The following is a 19245-nucleotide window of genomic DNA, read 5'->3' on the forward strand; positions in this document are numbered from 1 at the left end:
GCCTGTAATTCCAACAAACATACCCTCCAAAATTATACATTCGCTCAACTAATACTTACTAAGCACTTAATCTGTGTCAAGTCCATAATCCCCACTCTCATGAAATTGGTGATCTAGTGCAAGAGTCAGTAAAACTTTTTCTGTAAAGGACTGGAACTAAATATTTTAGGCTCTATGGGTCACAGGTTCTCAATCACAAATACTCAATTTTCCATTATAGAGCAAAATCGCCCTAAAATGCTACATAAATGAATAAGCCTAGCTATGTTTTAATACAATTTTATTTATAGAAATAAGTGGTGGGGGTGGGGGGTCAGATTTCTGGTCAACCCCAATAGAAACATAATTGCAGTCACAAACATGAGCCATTATATATTGAAATTACATACATAATCATTACATACTTAAATTACATGCATAATTTAAAATTTTCTACACATTTTAAAAAGTGAAAATAAATGGGTGGAATTCATTTTAATAATGTTTTATTTAATCCAACCTGTCAAAATATTACCAGTTCCACCTGCAACCTATATGAAAAATTATGAATGAGCTATTTCTCATTTTTTATACTAGAATATTTTTCATACTGCAGCTTTGAAATCTGGTGTGTGTTTTACACTTACAGAACCTCTTCATTTGAACTAGTCACATTTCTAGTGCTTAATAGTCACACATAGCTGCTAGCCACTGTACTAGACAGCTCAGGCTTAGCAGAAGCAGAGAGGGGAGAGGTCCTGCCTGGGGGTAGGGGGCAGGGAGAGAGGACGGGGAATATCTGATGTCAACTGAAGGCACGAATTTATTACAATTCAAATCCAGCTTGGCTACTTGCTTGCTGGGTAATTTTGAACGTGGTCCTTCATCAATCTTGGTCACTTTCAAGCTCAAAGTATTGGTCCCTAAGTACCTGCCAGTTTATTATGTGCATTTTCCGGGATTCAGGGTTTGGTGGAAGGTGTCATCAGCTTGGACTTTCTTTGCTAAAAAAAAAAAAAGCACCTTCAACAACACAGTCATTTTGTCAAGATTAGAATGACGCTCTTTGCGGATACCCCCACCGCTCACCCCTCCTGGGGTCTTAGAGGATGCTTGTCGGCTCCCAAGGAGTCAGGAGATATACGGAGAGGTTGTTCAATCTCTCAGTCGTGTCCGACTCTTTGCAACTGCATGGTCTGCAGCACGCCAGGCTTCCCTGTCCTTCACCATCTCCCAGAGTTTGCTCAAACTCACGTCCATTTGAGTCGGTGACACCATTCAGCCATCTCATCCTCTGTCGCCCCCATCTCCTCCTGTCCTCAATCTTACCCAGCATCAGGGAAGGAATTAGGTAAAGCACTCTCCCTAGCTCCCTGGGGTGGGGAGGAGCATACCCTGGCACACACACACACGCACACACAAGCACATACAGGAATCCAGCTGTTCCCTCCCAGACACTGAGACGGGGGGGAGAGCTGTGATCTCCAGCCTCTCAGGGAAAGGGACGTGGGAACAGAAATAGACTCCACCTGAGTCAGAGGATGAGTCAGGAGGTTCTGGAGAACTTCAGAAGGGAAGAACAGGAGGGTTGATGGTGGGGAAGGGAGTCACCACCCCAGGCAGAGGGAGCATGAGCTGGTTTCCCAGGCATGGAACCAGGCAAGAATGTCCTGGGAAGAGTGGGTCCACTGCCTTGGTCAACCTGTATCCTGAGGTTGGGGTGTACCTGCACTGGGGTGTGCGAAGTGGATGTGCTTTAGGAGAAGGAAGCAGTCTTTGCGGGGGGCGATGCAGGGAAGGATTCAGACCAGTGTGTATGGAGGCTTCTCTGAGCACATAAGACTCCTATGATAGCTGCACTTTTCCTGACGCCTGCCCTGCTAAGTGAGTGAGACTTGCTGAACTGACAGCACTTGCTGAACTGGGGAGACTGAGGAAGCTGGCTTTCCTATTTGACCGGGGCTGGACCAATAGGGTAGGACCAGCTCCCCCGTGGCAGAATGTGCATCCCCTGCAGAGTGAATGTCCACGTGGCTCAACCTAATTCAGGCACATGGTCAGTGCTGGGGACCAGCCAGGCCACCAGGTGGGAACTCTCAGAGGACTCGCCAAACCATCAGATCCAGACCCAGACTTTCTAGAACCAGCTGGGAGGGTAGGATGCCCTCGGGAGGAGTCGGGGTCACAGGGGAGGAGCCAACCTGGAGTGATCGGCATCAAGAGCCCAAATCCAAGTTACCAGAGGCCTCTGAACTGTCCCCACAGTGTGACATTGCGTTGGACTTACCTCCTGGTTACACTCCGGCCTCAGCCCTGGGATCAGCCTGGCCCTGCATGCGCACGTGCGCTCAGTCATGTCTGACTCTTTGTGGCCCCGTGGACTGTAGCCCAACAGGCACCTCTGTCCACGGGACTTCCAGGCAAGAATACTGGAGTGGATTGCCGTTTCCTACTCCAGGGGATCTTCCCAACCCATGGATCGAACCTGTGTCTCTTGTGTCTCCCTCATTGGCAGGTGGATTCTTTACCACTGGTGCCATCTGGGAAGCCTGGCCCTAATTGGGACTAATTGCAGGACCAGGGATGGGGTTCCTTAAGGAAAAACCCAGGACCCAAGGATGAGGAGACGAAGCCAAGTAGACCCAAGTGGCTTCTCCACCCCATCCCCGGTCTGCCAGTTCTCTGCTCACACCACCCCATATAATTGGTGCCTTCAATTTTTAATTTTCATTTTAATATAACTTGTATCACTGCAAATTTACATAACTCACTTTTTCATGATGGCTGTGTTTAACAACCAGCTCACAAAACTCCCCAAAATTTTAACAGGCATCTCTTTCAACCTGTTATGAGTCAGCTCCAAAAATCACTTGAAATAACCCACATTCTTTCCCTCTGTACACCTTTCAAGATGTGCAATTATTTTTTCTCCTTGTTTGACTCTCTTTATGCTAGCCTTCTGGAATGTGGGTTCCATGAGGGTGGAAGCAGTGATGGATTTATGTTCAGTTGTTTCCTTAGAGTCAGACACCATGCCTTGCCCATGATGGAAATTCAACGAATATTTGTTAAATGAACGTATTCATGCGTGAATGAATGGGCAAATGAGGTCAATGGATGTCATAGGGTTGGGCATCTCTGCTGTGGCTTGAAGAGTGAACAGTCACCTCCAGTGACCCATGACGAGTCCCACTGGGCTTGTTGGGTGCTCCTGAGAGGGTGTGGAGAACAGAACAGGCCCAGAGTTTCCAGATAGGAGAAGTCAGGTAGCAGAGATCAATTTAGAATCAGTGCCAAATGCTACTGGGGTCTTGCACGGATGGCCTTTGCTGGGGCTTTACCCCTCTCCCCAACTCAGCCGGCCCAAAGGTAGGCTGGGCTTTCAGATGCACCCATGGACCATCAGAGCCCCGCCCATGGAACTCTGCATGGGGAGCTGAGCACGCCCATTAGTTCCAGTATCTGTGGGGTCCTAGCCATTCTTGGGCCCTGTCCAGGAAGCACCCTCCACCTAGGGAAGGGCAAGGGACCCAGGAGGAACAGCAAACTCAGCAAGCCTGGGCTCATCAGCTCTCCAGTGAGTATCCCCCATCTTGCCAGCCCCTCCAGCCTGGGGGCCTGCTGCTCTACCACACAGAGGACACCCAACCTCGCAACCTGTCTGTAGAACCAGGCGTGGCCCCTGCACAGCGGAGGGAGATGGCAGAGGATGCTTGAGGCATGAATTAGCCAATGAGTAAGGCAGCTTCCCAGCAGAGCAGATGTGAATCAGAGGCATTTCCCACTCAGGCCAGCGCCAGCCTGGGTACTGGGAAGGAGCACGGAGATGCCAGGCCAGCTCTACCCATAACTGCCATCCAGCACAGGAGCTGAGAACTCGGCTCTAGAGACAGCCAACCTGGTGTCACAGCTCTGCCACTCTCTATTGGCCTTTCATTTCCTCATCTGTAAAATGGGCATAAATCATTATTGCACCTACCTCTTCAGATGGCTGGGGGGTTAAATGAAATGATATAAGTAAGGAGTTTGCAGATTTCCTGGATCAGCAAAAGAGTTCAACTTGGATTGATCTGCAATTTGTAAAACACTTACCTAGCATTGTCTTCCTGCCAGGAACTGTCCTAAGCACCTTGTAAATATTAAGTTATTTAATATCACACTTGTATTAAAGTCTTTACCCTGTCTTATACTGCCTCCCACTGTGCTTTTTCTTTTGTTTGATTGGTAGGCTTGGTCTGGTTTGGGGTTTTGACATTGTTATCGTTACAGAGTAATTTTCTTTCTCTCTCTGGGCCAAAATATCTGTAACAGGCCTGTGTAAGTTACTGCAGTTGTATCTAACTCTTTGGGACCCCATGAGACCCCATAGCCTGCCAGGCTTCTCCATCCATGGGATTCTCCAGACAAGAATACTAGGGTGGGTTGTCATGCCCTCCTCTAGGGGATCTTCCCAACCAGGGGATTGAACCCTCTTTTCTTACATCTCCTGCATCGGCAGATGGGTTCTTTACCACTAGTGCCACCTGGGAAGCCCATTTGAACAGGATATTGGATTAAACGGCCTCTAATCCAATGTTCCCATTGTTATCTACCTCTGCTTTTCCATCTCTTGGCTCACATCAGGCATTCAGACCTTTCTAAGTCCTGTGTGCAGAATGGACTACCAGTGGAGGGATCTTACCCAGGAGGCCAGCTTCAGTGGCCAGGAGAATATGGGCATGGTGGCCACCTTGTCCAGCTGCAGGGGCTGTGGAGCCAGGCAGCCACTCTCAACACCACCCACAGTGGGTGGTACCAACTCAGCTCTCACCTTCTCACATGAGTGAGTCCCAGGAGACAGCCTTTGGAGATGCAAATCCAACCCTACTGACTTCATTCATTCTTCAGTAGGTAAGGATTCGTGGAGCCCTGCCCGTGCACCAAGGGCTGCATGATGGCTTTAGGCACAAGGCAGAGAATGAGGTGGGAAGAGGGCTGCCTTCACTGAGCTCAGTCTACTGGAGGAAGGAGAAAATAAACAAGTCAACATATACGGAAACCACCTAATTTCACAAAGAAACATCAGGGAGACTTTCTTGATGGTCCAGTGGTTGAGGCCACCTGTCAATGCAAGGAGACAAGTGTTCGATCCCTGTTCCGGGAAGATCCCACAAGCTGTGGAGCTACTAAGCCTGTGTGTAAACCCTAGAACCTGTGCTCCACAAGAAGAGAAGCCACTGCGATGAGAAGCCCCAGTACCGCAACTAGAGAGCAGCCCCCACTCGCTGAAACTTGAGAAAGCCCACGTGCACCAGTGAAGACCCAGCTCAGCCAAAAATAATAAATAAATAGCTCTCTTTAGGTGGTGCTGCTAGTGGTAAAGAATCCGCCTGCCAATGCAGGAGACATAAGAGACTCAGGTTCGATTCCTGGGTGGGGAAGATCCCCTGGAGAAGGGAATGATCAGCCACTCCAGTATTCTTGCCTAGAAAATCCCGTGGACAGAGGAGCCTGGCGGGCTACAGTTTCTGGGGTCAGACAAGACTGAGCGGCTGCGCACCTTAGAGTGCACACACACACAAGAAAAAGAAGCGTCAAGGACTAGGAAGAGTATAAAACGAGCTAGTAAGACGGAAAGTGGCTGGGAGGGTGGTCAGGGCAGGCTTCTTTATAGAGGTGACTTAGGAGCTGAGACAGGAAAGGCTGTGGGAGCCAATCATGGGACGAGCTGAGGGGAGGTGGGCGTGGCTGGTTAAAGAAACAGACCTGGGTGCCTGAAGTTCCGGAAGCAAGTGGAGAATGACCACAGAGTTCAGTAAGGCAGCAGGGACAGATCAGGTAATACCTGGCAAGTCCACCTAAGAAGGCTGGATTTTCTTCTAAGTCGGTTTGCCCCTACACAAGACCAGCTGCTTCATTTGTGGGACCCAGTGCAACATGCAAATAAAAGACCCTTGTTCAAAAACCACTAAGAGTTTCAAGATGGCAAGAGCGGAGCATTGAACCAAGCATGGGACCCTGCCCACGGAGCCAGCCCTGTCTCTACAAAACTCTGTTGGCATTAGCAAAGCTTTCTTTAATTTGACAAATGTGTATGGAGAACCTCAGACAGATCAGGCACTGTGCCAGGCTCTGGGATACAGAAAAATGAGTAATCTAACGAAGAAAGCTACTTTGACCTTAATTTTTCCGTTAGATTTTCTCCACACTCATACAAAGCCAGAAGACTTTCCCATCTTCACATATTTGATGATGCTGAGACCCACAAAGATTCAGACCACCCGTTGAATGGATTTGTCTTAATCCTTTGGTGGCACTAGTGGTAAAGAACCCACCTGTCAATACGACAGATGTAAGAGATGCAGGTTCGATCCCTGGGTTGGGAAGATCCCCTGGAGGAGGGCACCATTCAAGTATTCTAGAGAATCCCATGGACAAAGAAGCCTGGCGGGCTACAGTCCATAGGGTCGCAAAGAGTCAGTCACAACTGAAGCGACTTAGCATGCATGCACTTGGTTTTAATGGGAACAATTACTGCATATCCACTATGTGCCTGTGTGCAGACATTATTTCAGGTAATCCACTGCCACCATCAGCCTCCAATAAGAGCCTTATAAAGGAAGTAGGAGATGAGAAATCAGGCTCAAAGAAGAGAGTTTACTTTCCCAGGTTCACACTGCTTACTGCTAAGTGGAGGACCTGGAATTTGAACCCAGTTCTAATTGGATCCAGAGCCTCCCATCTCTAGGTGCACAATCCTTACATACACTGTGTGTGCAGGTAATTGTTCAAACTGAAGATTCAGGGGCAACCTTCAATAACCTTGAGCATAATTAATGTCTAATGAGGGCTTAGACAAGCCGTACCCTAGCTCTCCGCACAGATTTCCTCATTTTTTAATAAACAGTCCGCTTTTGCATAGAGCACCATTTCTGCATTTTCCTGGTGGGAAGACTGAGATTCAGAAAGCTTAAGTAACTTGTTCAAGGTGTCCCAGCCACCAGGTGGTAGAGCTGGGGGCCCAGTCACGCTGTGTATCCAGGGTGCCCACCGGTGTCCTGCTCCTCTCCCTCGCCGCTAAGACCTCCACCCGGGTCTTGCTGCTGTGGGCCCCTGGTCCACAGGTCAATTTCTTGTTGGAAAGGTCAGAGCTCAGAAACCCAAGGAGCCAGGCCCCGAGAGAAGGTCTGGAGGGTTGACCTGGTGTCAACATCAGAACCGAAGATTGCTTCATGCCCGGCCCAAGAGAAACAGGGAAGTCTGACTTCTCCCCTGACCATGGGAAAGCGCTCCTTTTCTAAAAAAAGCAAGGCCAGAACCCTGAGTGTTACATGTCAGGGCCCTTTTTGCCACAGCCTTTTCCTTTGTCTTGGCCTTTCGGCCAATGAAGTGGGCTATCTTGAAAGAGGAAGGCTTGGTCACTCTTGGTTTTCTGACCAAGGATCTGAGGGACTTCCCTAAAGAAAAGCGCCAGGCAGGAAGGGTCTGGGGCCTGGCGTGGCCTGGGGCGGGAGGGGTGATTAGCCCCTACTCTGTAGGGCAAGCTTCCAGAGATCCTCAGGTCAGGACTGGCAGCCTGGCTCTGGTGTTATCAAGAAGGACGCATGGAGAGAGGGCTGGAGCCCGGGGAGAACTCTCAGGAGAACCCCTGATCCCCAGACCAACCACAGAAAGCCCAGGTGGCCCAGAGAAACAGACACAGGTCCAGGGGTCTCTATCAGGCCCAAATCTGTTCCGGCATGGCAGACTCCAGTGCCAGGCAGACGTGGTGTCTAGGAGAACTCAGCTGGAATCTTAAATTGCCACTCACGTGTGGGACTCAGGCAAGTCCACTCACCATTTGGATCTACTAAACCACACTTTCCTGAATTAAATGATAGGATCTGTATAAAAGGAGAGATTTTAAAAGGGGGGGAGGGGAATACAGTTCTTGGTCTCAGTGAAGCTGCAGAAGCAGAAAGACAGATGAGAGTAGTGCAGGTTAAACTGAAGAGCAGAAGTATAACACAGAATCTTCCTAGATTTCAGAATCTGGGGTGTAAGTTTCAAAAAGAAAGAATTGCATGTCCTGTTGTACCACAGTTCCCCATGCCAACAGTCTTTTCATGTTGGTTTGTCATTCATCTCTAGTGTGAGTCTATTTGAGTATTTGTCTACCCTTGCCTTTAATGGTGAAATTGTCAAAATTCCTTAGTGCCAACCTTCCCTCTTCAAAACCCTCTAGAGTCTCTTCCATTTTGGAGGGTAAAACGTCTGCTCATGCACACTCAGTCCTGAGTCATGTCCGACTCTTTGCGACCCCATGGACGGTAGCCCACCAGGCTCCTCTGTCCCTGGGATTTTCCAGGCAGGAATACTTGAGTGGGTTGCCATTTCCTTCTCCAGGGGATCTTCCCCCACCCAGGGATGGAATCCACATCTCCTGCATTGGCAGGTAAATTCTTTACCACTGTGCCACCTGGGAAAGGAAAAGTGTGAAGATAATCAACTTTCATATTCTTTGAAAGGAGACTTTCTTTTCTTCCTTGTTGTTCCTACTCTAAAAGTATATTATCCTTATACTTGAAATATTGTGGGCTCAAAATAGTGAGAATCCTTTGTATTTTTCCTTGTAATGTGACTCCTTCCATTTTGCATAGTCAGTTTTCTGAACAGATTTTTTTAAGCTACCACTTACTGAACATTCAGAGCCCCACTTAAAAAAATTAACTTATGTAACCCTTATAAAACTTCTTATCAGAAAATGATTCATCAGTGTCATGGCTAAGAGTATTGGATGTGAAGTCAGGCTGTCTGAATATTCATCCTGATTCAGAGCCTTTCCAGCTGAGTAACCTTGGAATGGTTCCCAAGCACTCTGAGCCTCAGGTTCCTCATCTGTAACTTGGGAGCAGAAGGGGTACTCACTTCACTGTGGCTGTGAAGATGAGATGAGCCGACACAAAACACCCGTGCTGCACCTGGCACATGCAAGGGCTCTGCTAAGGCTGAGTTTTAGTGTGAATCTCCTTTTCCTTTAAAGGAAACTGGGGCTCCAACAAGCTGAGTAACTTGCCCACAGTCATACAGTGAGAAGTGATGGAGTGGGGATTCCAACTATCTCTGTAAACCCAAAGTCTATACCTATAACCATCAGGGTGTAGTGTCTTGTGCCCAGCATCTGCCTGCCACAGAGGAAACTGAATGAGGAGAACTTTCCGTCACCAACCATCTAGCACAAGAAATAGAACAGATGCAAAAGGATGGCTTCAAGCATCTTCCTCCTCCAGGCTTGGGATTAGTAAACTTAGCCACTGTGACTAATAAGACTTAATGGTCCAGCAGCCTTACTAGCTGACAGATTGACCCACACATGCCTGTCTACACTATTACCCTTTATCGTTGATGTCATGTTCTTGAGATTTACTTCTGCTCCTTTTAGTAGACAGAAAATATATATGAGTGTGTATGTGTGTGTGTCTGTGTGTGTGTGAAAATGTTGAAAGTGTTAATTGCTCAGTCGTATCCGAGTCTTTGTAACCCCATGGACTCTAGCCCACCAGGCTCCTCTGTCCATGAATTCTCCAGGCAAGAAAACTGGAGTGGGTTGCCATTTCCTTCTCCAGGGGATTTTCCCAACCCAGGGATCAAACCTGGGTCTCCTGCATTGCAGGAGGATTCTTTACAGTCTGAGCCACCAGGGAAGCCCCATGTACATCCTTCAAGACCCAGAGCACATGTTAATTCCTCCAGGAAGCCCCACCTGATGACTTTCAGCCCGTGTGGTTTATTCACGTCTTCCTCTGCACTTCCACAGAATCCTGTGTGTGTGTGCACCAGAAGACAAAAGCTTCAGTGACTATATATATATCTGGTTTCTTTTTGGACTGCCGGGGCTCACAAGTAGATTGAATTTTACAATACTTTTCTGTCTGATGTTGCTATCTGAACACTGCCTGAAGTGATTACCAGCTGGATTCAGAAGGTGCCTTTTCATCATTAAATTCAGATATATATATATACACACGCATATGTACATATATCCCTGGAGTAAACAATGGCAACCCACTCCATTATTCTTGCCTGGGAAACCCCATGAACAGAGAATCCTGGCAGGCTACAGTCTGTAAGGTTGCAAAGAGTCGGACATGACTGAAGCAACTTAGCACACATACATATATACATACATATATTTATATATTTATGTAGACATATACATACATATATATTTATATATAAAAATAGCATATATACAATAACATATAGTCAATATATCTGGACTCCACTTCAGGCAGTGTTCAGGTAGCAACATCAGACAGAAAAAAAAAATCATAAAATTCAATCTACTTGTGAGCCCTCGCAGTCCAAAAAGAAACTAGATACATACAGTCATTGAGGCATTTTCCTTCTGATGCACACACGCACAGGGTGCTGTGGAAGCGCAAAGGAAGACGTGGATAAACCACATGAGTTGGAAGTCATCAGGAAGGCTTCCTGGAGGAGTTAACGTGCATGCTGGATCTTGAAGGATGAATAGACGTGGCCATGCTAAAAACTAAAAAAACTGAGGCCCACACCAACAGAGACCGAAGGGTCAAAGGGGCATGGTGTGATGCAGTTAAGGAAGATTCCACTGTTACTTCTTTACATCCTCACCTCTGTCTTTGGTCACAGAAATTAACGAACCCCCAATAAACACCAGATCCTTTGCAAGCTGCTGAGATAGTAAAGCTTAATCCAGCCTCCAGTAGCTCCCAGTGCAAGCCATTAGCAGACCATAACAAATGGCTGGGAGGAGTGACATAGATGCTTCTGGTAGGTGTGAGGAGAAGGGATTAAAACTGCAGTCCAAAGGCAAAGAAGAGCAGGGATCTTTTGAGCTCCACTTTTGAAGCTAGAATATGCAAGATCCAGTAACTGAATATATTCCAGGGACAAGGAAAAGGGAGAAATCTGAGAGATTGTCAGAGCTCCAGCAAAGAAGATCAAGAGGAGGGAATAAGAGATGAGAAATATGTTTAATAAGTTAAAAAAAAAAAACTTAGCTTTAGAATCCGCTTCCTAAATTTGTGAGTCTAGGAAGTCTTTGGACTGGAAACTCCATGAGAGCCAGAATTAAGACTGAGCATCCTGAAGGCTCAACATCTTTACACAGAGCAGTGGTCCCCAACCTTTCTGGCACCAGGGACCTGTTTTGTGGAACACAGTTTTTCTACTGACCAGGGAGAGAGAGATGGTTTCGGAATGATTCAAGTGCATTGCATCTATTGTGCACTTTATTTCTATTATCATCACATCAGCTCTGCCTCAGATCATCAGACATTAGATCCCAGAAGTTGGGAACCCCTGATATATAAAACCTAACACCATTCTGGGTATACACTAGGTGCTCATTGTGTGCTTGATAATTTGACCTGTCCTACTCACACTGTTCTTGGGCCCAACCTTACTCAGCAACTACTGCAGAGCCGTCCAGAGCGTGGAGGGCCAAGTTCACAAGCCGGTCTACTGGCACGCCCCACCTGAGCCTGACTCTAGGGTACCGGTACTAGAAGCTTCCGTGCATCACAGAATGACAAAACCATTTCTCTTTTCAAAAGCCGAAACATCCCAAGATTGAACGCGCAAATGCTTGTGCAGCTATAATCTCGGGAAACATCTGCTACCTTTGTGTGGCAAACGCAGCCCCTTTAGAACAGTGTCTTTGATTTCAAGGAAAGACAAATCAGGCCGCACGTTTTTGTTCTGAATGCGTCTCATCACAGGAGGAAATTTTCGGCAGCTTTGATTTCTGAGTATATGAAAAATGGGTTACTTTTTTTTAAACAAGTTCACGAGAAAGAATCAACAAGGTTCCTGAAAGAGATGCACCCGATTCTCTATTCCTGTCCCTTCCCCTTCCCTGCCTCATCTTTTTCTGGATTCTCCCAGGTCCTACTCTGGACCTGGGTCTCATCTTCATTGCCATCTTCAGATCTGAGGTTGTAGCTTTTCTGGCCTTGGTGGGTTGGGTCAGGGTGAGGGCTGGTAGCAGGCTGAGCCACTTTTCTATAGAGAGTGAGAAACAGAATAAGGACCGGGCGCCTTCTCTCCTGGTGCCTGACTTCACAAGGTGTACTTGTAGATAATCAGACTGGAGAAGTGTTTGCAGTACCGTAGTGTGTCTAAGATGTGGCCCTCACCTTCCTAGCCAGGTTTCATGTCACTGTCCCCAAAGCGGCAGGTGTGGAGAGATAGACTCTGATGTCTTTGGTTCAGCTCCTCTCTTTGCTGCCTTCGGGCTGGGTGATCCTGAGGGGATGCTTGACTTGCTGGATCTTAGGTTCACTGTCTATAATGTGGGCAGTGGTCAAACCAGCCTGCCATCCAGAAAGCAGTAAGAGTGTGCACAGCTGACTTGCAAACAGCAAAGGGACATGTAAGTGAAGGGTGACCCATGTCCCAATTTGTCCGGGACTGAAAGATTTCCTAGAATGTGGGATTTCCAGTGCTCAACCCAAGAAAGAACTGGACCAACTGGGACCATTGGTCAATTGGTTACTCTGTGTGTCTTCAAACATAGCACAAACCAAATGTGATAGGAATAAGGATTAAGGTCAGCAAGGGGGTGAAATGAATTTTCTGGAAAAGAGTACACTGATTACTGACTGACTCCTTAAACAAAAGATTCTGAGAGCTTTTTAATAGGGTTAATCAAGAGGCTTTCTTATTCTAATTTAGCCCCCCATCAGCAGATGGGGACTAACAGAAATAAGATTTACAGATTACTTAATGGAAAGAAATAACTCCATTCACCCTTCCTAGCTGGGAAAATACCCATGCTGGTAGCTATGGTGAGCAATGGATGACAGATTAATTAGAGTCCCTCTGGGCATGGGGCGTTTGTCATCCATATAAGCACACAGCAGAAAGGTTTGAGAGCCAATGATCACCACTGCCATCTTGGCCCAGGTCTCAGCACCTCCTCCCGTGGAAGACTGCAACATCTTCCTCACTGGATCCCTCCCTTCTACTCTTGACTTTCCAATAAGCCCTGTCCTACACAGCAAGCAGAGTGATCTTTTCAGGTGACAAATCAAAGCAGATCTTTCCCCTGCTTCATATCCTTCAGTACCTTCCCAATGTACTTAGATCAAAATCTCTCATAGGTTGCATGATCCCGCCCCAGTGGCCTCCACAGTCTCATCTCCAATACTCTTCCCTTTGCTCATTGAGCTGGTACCCTGGCCTCCTCTCTATTCCTCAAACGTGCGTCTTCAGGACCTACCTGTGGGTGCTTTCACAGCTGCTTCTGTATCACTGCTCAGCCCTTTGTGTGGCTGGCTCATACATCCCCTCAAATATTACTCTTCAGGGATGCTTTCCCTGATATCACTGAAAATCACCTTGTTTGCACATTTGTTTCCTTGATTGTTGCCTGTCTCTGCAGCAGGATAACAGTCACCAAGAGACTTCCTCTGTCTTATTCTCCTTATCTAAAACAGATTCCATAAATGTTGCCTAAGTAAATCAGAGAACAGATAAATGACATTATTAAAACATTATAAAAGAAGGATGGGTATTTATTTGAGTAGAGTAAAAGTATATGCCACCTCCAACCCAATAGAACTCCTTCTACCACCTCCATGTAGGTGAGACAAACCTCTTCCAGCCCGAGGTTCAGAGACCTCTCTCAAGGTCATATAGCCTCAGGACTCACCCAGGAGCCTTTTCAAGCTGTCATTTCATTTTATCTCCCTATTTATCATGGTAGTAGTAAGTAGACCCAAATTCACCTTTTCTTAGGAGGACCACATTTTCTCATTCAAAAACCAATTATTTGAAAGACAAGAATCTCAAAATCCTTAACCAGCCTGGTCAAAACTTAGCAGCAACAGAGAAATAAAGCTGAGTTGTAATTAGTTCCAGGATTGAATCTCTAGAGAACTCCAGAGCATGAGGGGCATACATACACATCTAACTGCCCATTAGCCTCCACACTCAGAGGTTCACAAGCTCTGAAGCTCGTTGGATCCAAGGCCAGGTTCATTATCTGCCTCCTTCCACCCACTCAATCTTGCCCTCTATCAACATCCTTAGTGTCCCAGAGGGGCCACCATCCTTCCAGCTGCTAAACCAGAAATCTGGGAGTCTCCACTGGTAACTCCTCTACCCTCAGTCCCCACATACTACTGATGCTATCTCCCAAGGACTCTGCTCCGTATCTCCACTACTACACTGAGTCCAACCAACCATTATTTCCCCCTGAACAACCTTACTTTCTCCTCACAGGTCTCCCCACACACATCCAGGCATCCTTCATTATCCCCATGGTGGCCAGAATAATCATCTCAAAAAATAAAGCAAGTTGTATTCCACAGCTTCTTAAGCCCCTTCTATGGCTTCCCACTTTTCTTAGAACAGAAACCAAATCTTTATCTTAACCTGCAAGGTTTCAAGTAGTCAGCCACTACTTGCCTCTCCAGCCTGACTCACACCCCATGGACCTTGTTTCCAAGTTCTCATCCTATAAACTTTGTTTATTTCCAGCTCTACACAAAGACTTTGTACATGGTGTTCCCTTTGTCTGGAGCAACCACAGCCAACCACCTCCTATCCATTCTTCAGATCTATACTCAGTTTTACATCCTCAGGGAAATCTTCCTTAATCATTCAATTTGAGTCAAGTCCTCATAGAACTATTTTATTCCTCCTGAGTACTTTTATAATCATGGATTCATAGTTGTGACCATTGGACTGTCATCTCTACCTCCCATCAAACTGTAAACTCAAGAGGGCAGGGACTTGTCTCTTTTTGTTGTTTTTTGTTTGTTTGCTTGTTTTATTTTTTTGACTTGTCTCTTTTTGGTCTGCATTCTACCCTGATGCTTGGTAGAGTGCCTGGCACAGAGTGGAAGCTCAAACCATTGAATGAATCAATAATAGTTATCTTATGGATTTGGGCTCACCTTCCATGAGCTGGCCAAGGTCCCTTGTTTAGCAGTCCTCATGGAAGATGGGAGAACTAGATGACCTTCATTACTAAAAATAGAAGAAAGAAAACTGAGTCATTGAAAGATTCAGAACCCATTGCTGAAATTGACCACTGTTTCCCATTGTAACTTGCAAGGATGCATCGTACCGCACCAAGGAAGTGCATAACTGACACCCAGTCTCTTCTCAGTGAATGGCACATTTAGTTTCTCTCCTTGGAAATCTTAGGTTGTATCTTGGCTTCCTTACAAATTAGTGGAAAGAGTGGGCAACATGGAGAGGGGAAAACAGGCTGAGTTTGCCATGGTCACTAAGCCAAAGAAAAGAGACCTGCTAACATCTAAAAGATGTCCCCAGTCACCCACTTTACTCATCATATTCCTAAGAAAGAACACACAACATACACACACGCACACGCACTCCCACTATGAGAAAGAAACGAACCCAACTTGAGGCCACTGGGTCGAATGGTCTTGAACTACCTGTCGGTCAGCAGATGTCCGGTCAGCTTTTACCATGTATTCTGCTGGATGCTGGGATCACAGCAAAGAATGACCCCATGGACCCAGAGCCTGTCCTCATGGTCTTACAGCATGATGGGGGCTGTGACTGTGAACAGGCATTCACACCACGCAGCAACCACAGCTGAGAGGAAGGTCAGGGGCCTGGGCAGCACAGAAGGGACATCTGACCTGGCCTTGGAAATTGGCAGAGATTTGCCAGAGGATCTGAGAGCAAAGCTGCACCATGCTGACCCCTCTGAGCCTGTAAAATGGAGACAATCAGGCCCATCTCTCAGGGTGGTTGAGAGTGTTACGTTTAAAATAACAGTAATACTGACTAACAATTAGTGAGCACTTATGCTGGGCCAATCACTGGGCTAAACACATCTTAGGCATGAGCTCATTAAATCTTCATCACAAGTCCAGAAAGTGGGTACATGTATTATCCTGATTTTAAGACCCTGATGCTGGGAAAGATTGAAGGCAAAAGGAGAAGGGAATGGCAGAGGATGAGATGGTTAGACAGCATCACTGACTCAATGGATAGAAATTTGCACAAATTCTGGGAGATAGTGGAAGACAGGGAGGCCCAGAGTGCTGCAGTCCATGGGGTTGCAAAGAGTCAGACATGACTTAGCTACTTAACAACAAAAACCAATGGGTAAACTGAGGTTAGGGGAGGTTAGGACACCCAGCTGGGCTCTGGTGACCCAGGTCTACCTAGCACCATGCTTTGAGGCAGGGCTTTCTTCCGCCTCCCCCATGTGACCTTGAAAAGCACCCTTCCCAAAATAAACCATCAACGAGTTTTGGTTCCCTTGTTCTCCTTGTCCCCTCCACGCCTTTCCTTCACAGAGGAAAAAACAACAACGATCCCAGAGTTATGTGCCTTTAGCTGGTTTCTCTGGATTCCACAAAGCCAGTTTATAAATATAGTCTTTGAACAGGCCTGGAAAGGGGAAACCAGAATATTGAGAGTTATTCCTACCTCAAGAACAATAAACTAAATTCCTGAGTCCATCTGTGGCCTCAACCCTCACCCAGGGGAGATCCTGGGGAGGAGAGCTCCAGGCTTTGCCGCCCTTAGGGTGGGAGGTTACTGAGTTCCTGGTTGCCAAAGCATTCCAACGATGCGGTCCAAAAATTAGTCAGGCCCCCAAGGTGCTCGGAGCCAGACTTCACCGTGGCCTCCTGTGGCTTGCATTCTAGAAGATGTAGCTTCAGCTGCTGCTCTGCTGGTCCCTTTGGAGGACTTGGCACTCCCCCATTCACTGATGCATCAACCCCCTTGGCCTGGTTGTCCTCCTCTCTTTGACCTATGCCCTGTACTACAAGGTTTGACCTCCTAGAAAATGTATTTCTTCACCCATCTGACTTATTCATTCACTCATTATTGGGAACCTACTATGTGCCAGGCCTGCGTTCATGCACTGGTCAGCTCCCCGTTGTACTGATATTCTGAGTATTTTTACAAATAAAATCAGGAGAAGACCTGATTTCTGGCCAGCTGCCACGTTTCTCACTTGGCTGTGATCAAGTGCGTCCAGCTGTCAGCCGGCCTCCTCCCTGCACTTGACCCCAGAGCTGCAGAGGTCACTATGGTGGGACTGAGATGCTGAAGTTACTGGGATAGTGGCCCAGCCTCCCTAGTCAGCTCAGCTAAGAACAATCAAGGTCAGCTCCCCAAGTCAGTCCAAGGACCCCTGGGAGATCCTGCTCCCAGCACGTAGGACCTGAACTTGTTATCTTGCCATGGCAACAAAACTTGGGGTTTCTTGGGCCTCAGAGAACTCCTCACATATGTCTGAGAATCAGTCCCCAAGCCATACTCCTTGTCCTGACCTGTATGTTCAGTTGGTCCAACCTTTCAGTTTCCAACAAAGCAGTTAAGTTCATAGGCTTTGAAATCAGCCAAACTTGGGACTAAGCTCTGTCACTGTTCAGTTTGGTGAATTGCTTTCTGTACATAATCCATAGTTTCCCCATCTATAAAAAAGAGGGTGGTAATAATAGCAATAGCTTGTCATAGGGTTGGTTTGATGGCTAAATGAGATAATGCATGTAGAGTGTTCAACCCAAAGTTTCTCAACATCAGCACTAGTGACTTTTCAGGCTAGATATTATTTGTCATGTGTGATATCTTGTGCATTGTAGGATATTTAGCAAAATTCTTATCCTCCACCTACCAGATGCCCATAGCGCAACTCCCTTTTGGCTGACAAATGAAAGTGTCTATAGACACTGACAAAAGTCTCTTGACATCATCCCTCTTGAGAACCACTGGTTTAACCCAGTGCCTGGAAAATATATCTAATTAATGTTTGCCATTATTATTACTGGCCATTGGAACCCCAACTACTTGGATGGTCTCTGGCCCTTGTCCAGATCTTGTCAGCACCACCACATGAGAGTTATTACTAATCCCAGCTTTCTGTGTACTAACAGGCCCTGGTTCAAGATATCTGGAATTACGGTACTGTTAACTAGCTGACAATGCCTAGAAACATGTCTGCTCTGCCATACTGAGTAGATTCCTCTGAAAATATCACAAACAAAAGAGAATAGATAGAATTGGGTGAGGAGTGTTAGTTAATGTTAGAGTTGAGAGAAGAGTGTTACCTGAGGCAATTTAAGGCCAGAAAGAGAATGGAGATCAATGTTGAGAGGACTCAACAGCACTAGGACAATGATGCCATTCAACATGTGCAATAAGACATGAAAATAGAGATGATGATATACTATTAGTCCTATCAACATAGGGCACATAATCCCTTGATTGTAGATCTATTTTGAGACAAAATGTGTTTATGGGTATAAAACTGCCTAGCCTGTGGCCTGGCATGTTGTAGACCCTTGACAAAGGTTGTCTAAAGCAGTCATTCAGCTTGATTTACTTTTTGGTCAGGGAGGATGATGGGTTAGACAGAATTGGCATCTTAGAATGTCAGAGTTAAGAGGGATCACTGAGATAACCTGACCCAGCTCCTTAATTTTGTAACTAAAACCATAGAGAGAGGGGAAGTAGATCATACAAAGTCACATAATGTGTAATGGCAAGAACTGGAAATGGAACTAGGTTTTCCAGACTCCACAGGTGAGCGCAATGCACATAGACATACACGTCTATGGACTTGTCCTGAGCCTAGCACTTAGGTTACGTGGTGTTAGACTCAGCCGCTGGAAGAAAAGTGATCCAGTCCATTTGGATATGTAGTCTTAGGCCAGTCCCTGAACTTTGGCCTTAGCATCCCCAAACTATCATCTTACCTCCCCTTGACTCTGTGCCCTTGTGCTCCTGGCCTTGCCTCCATTTTTATGTCTCTCTTCTCCCCAACATCCTCCCTGCAAACCCTAGTCATGTTTTATCAGTACCATTTAGTCGCATGAGAGTACATAAGGATAATCTGATGCCTCATTATTTGACTAGTGTCTCCTCCCTGACAACAGCTAACTGGTACTGAGCATTTACTATGTGCCAAGAACCTTATGTGCAATGCTTGTCTGTACAATAAGGTTCATTACTACTATGTCCATTTTACAGATAAAGCAAACTAAGGTTGGGACAGTTTCATGTGTGGGAAAGGAGAACTAGTGTGTTAATAAGACAGAACTAAAAGATTAACCAATTAAACCACTAGCTGTGGGGAAACACAATGACCCTAGGGCAAAGCACGAAGATGGCTGAATTCCTGGAGAAAGTGAATTAGTTTAGTCTGACGGTCAGATTTATGAATGCTTTCTGAGAGCTGATTTAGAATTGTCCTTTATCCTTCATGTCTGGTAAATTACAGATAAATGGATTGGTAGTGATGCCGGGGTTCCTTATTGGTGG

The 19245-nt window shown here is 46.4% G+C and overlaps 1 long non-coding RNA gene across 1 annotated transcript in view; it reads right to left on the minus strand.

The window, feature by feature from the left end:
• Positions 1 to 263: 263 nt before the first annotated feature.
• Positions 264 to 19245, minus strand: part of LOC139036512 (uncharacterized) — a 32909-nt gene continuing 13927 nt past the window's right edge. The window contains exons 2-4 of the long non-coding RNA XR_011489278.1: positions 14886 to 14958; positions 4790 to 4976; positions 264 to 983 (exon numbers count right to left, since the gene is read on the minus strand). This is a non-coding gene — a long non-coding RNA (uncharacterized lncRNA). The remainder of the gene's footprint in view (positions 984 to 4789; positions 4977 to 14885; positions 14959 to 19245) is intronic.

Source organism: Odocoileus virginianus, chromosome 9 (assembly GCF_023699985.2).
Source record: "Odocoileus virginianus isolate 20LAN1187 ecotype Illinois chromosome 9, Ovbor_1.2, whole genome shotgun sequence".
Classification (NCBI taxonomy): Eukaryota; Metazoa; Chordata; class Mammalia; order Artiodactyla; family Cervidae; genus Odocoileus; species Odocoileus virginianus.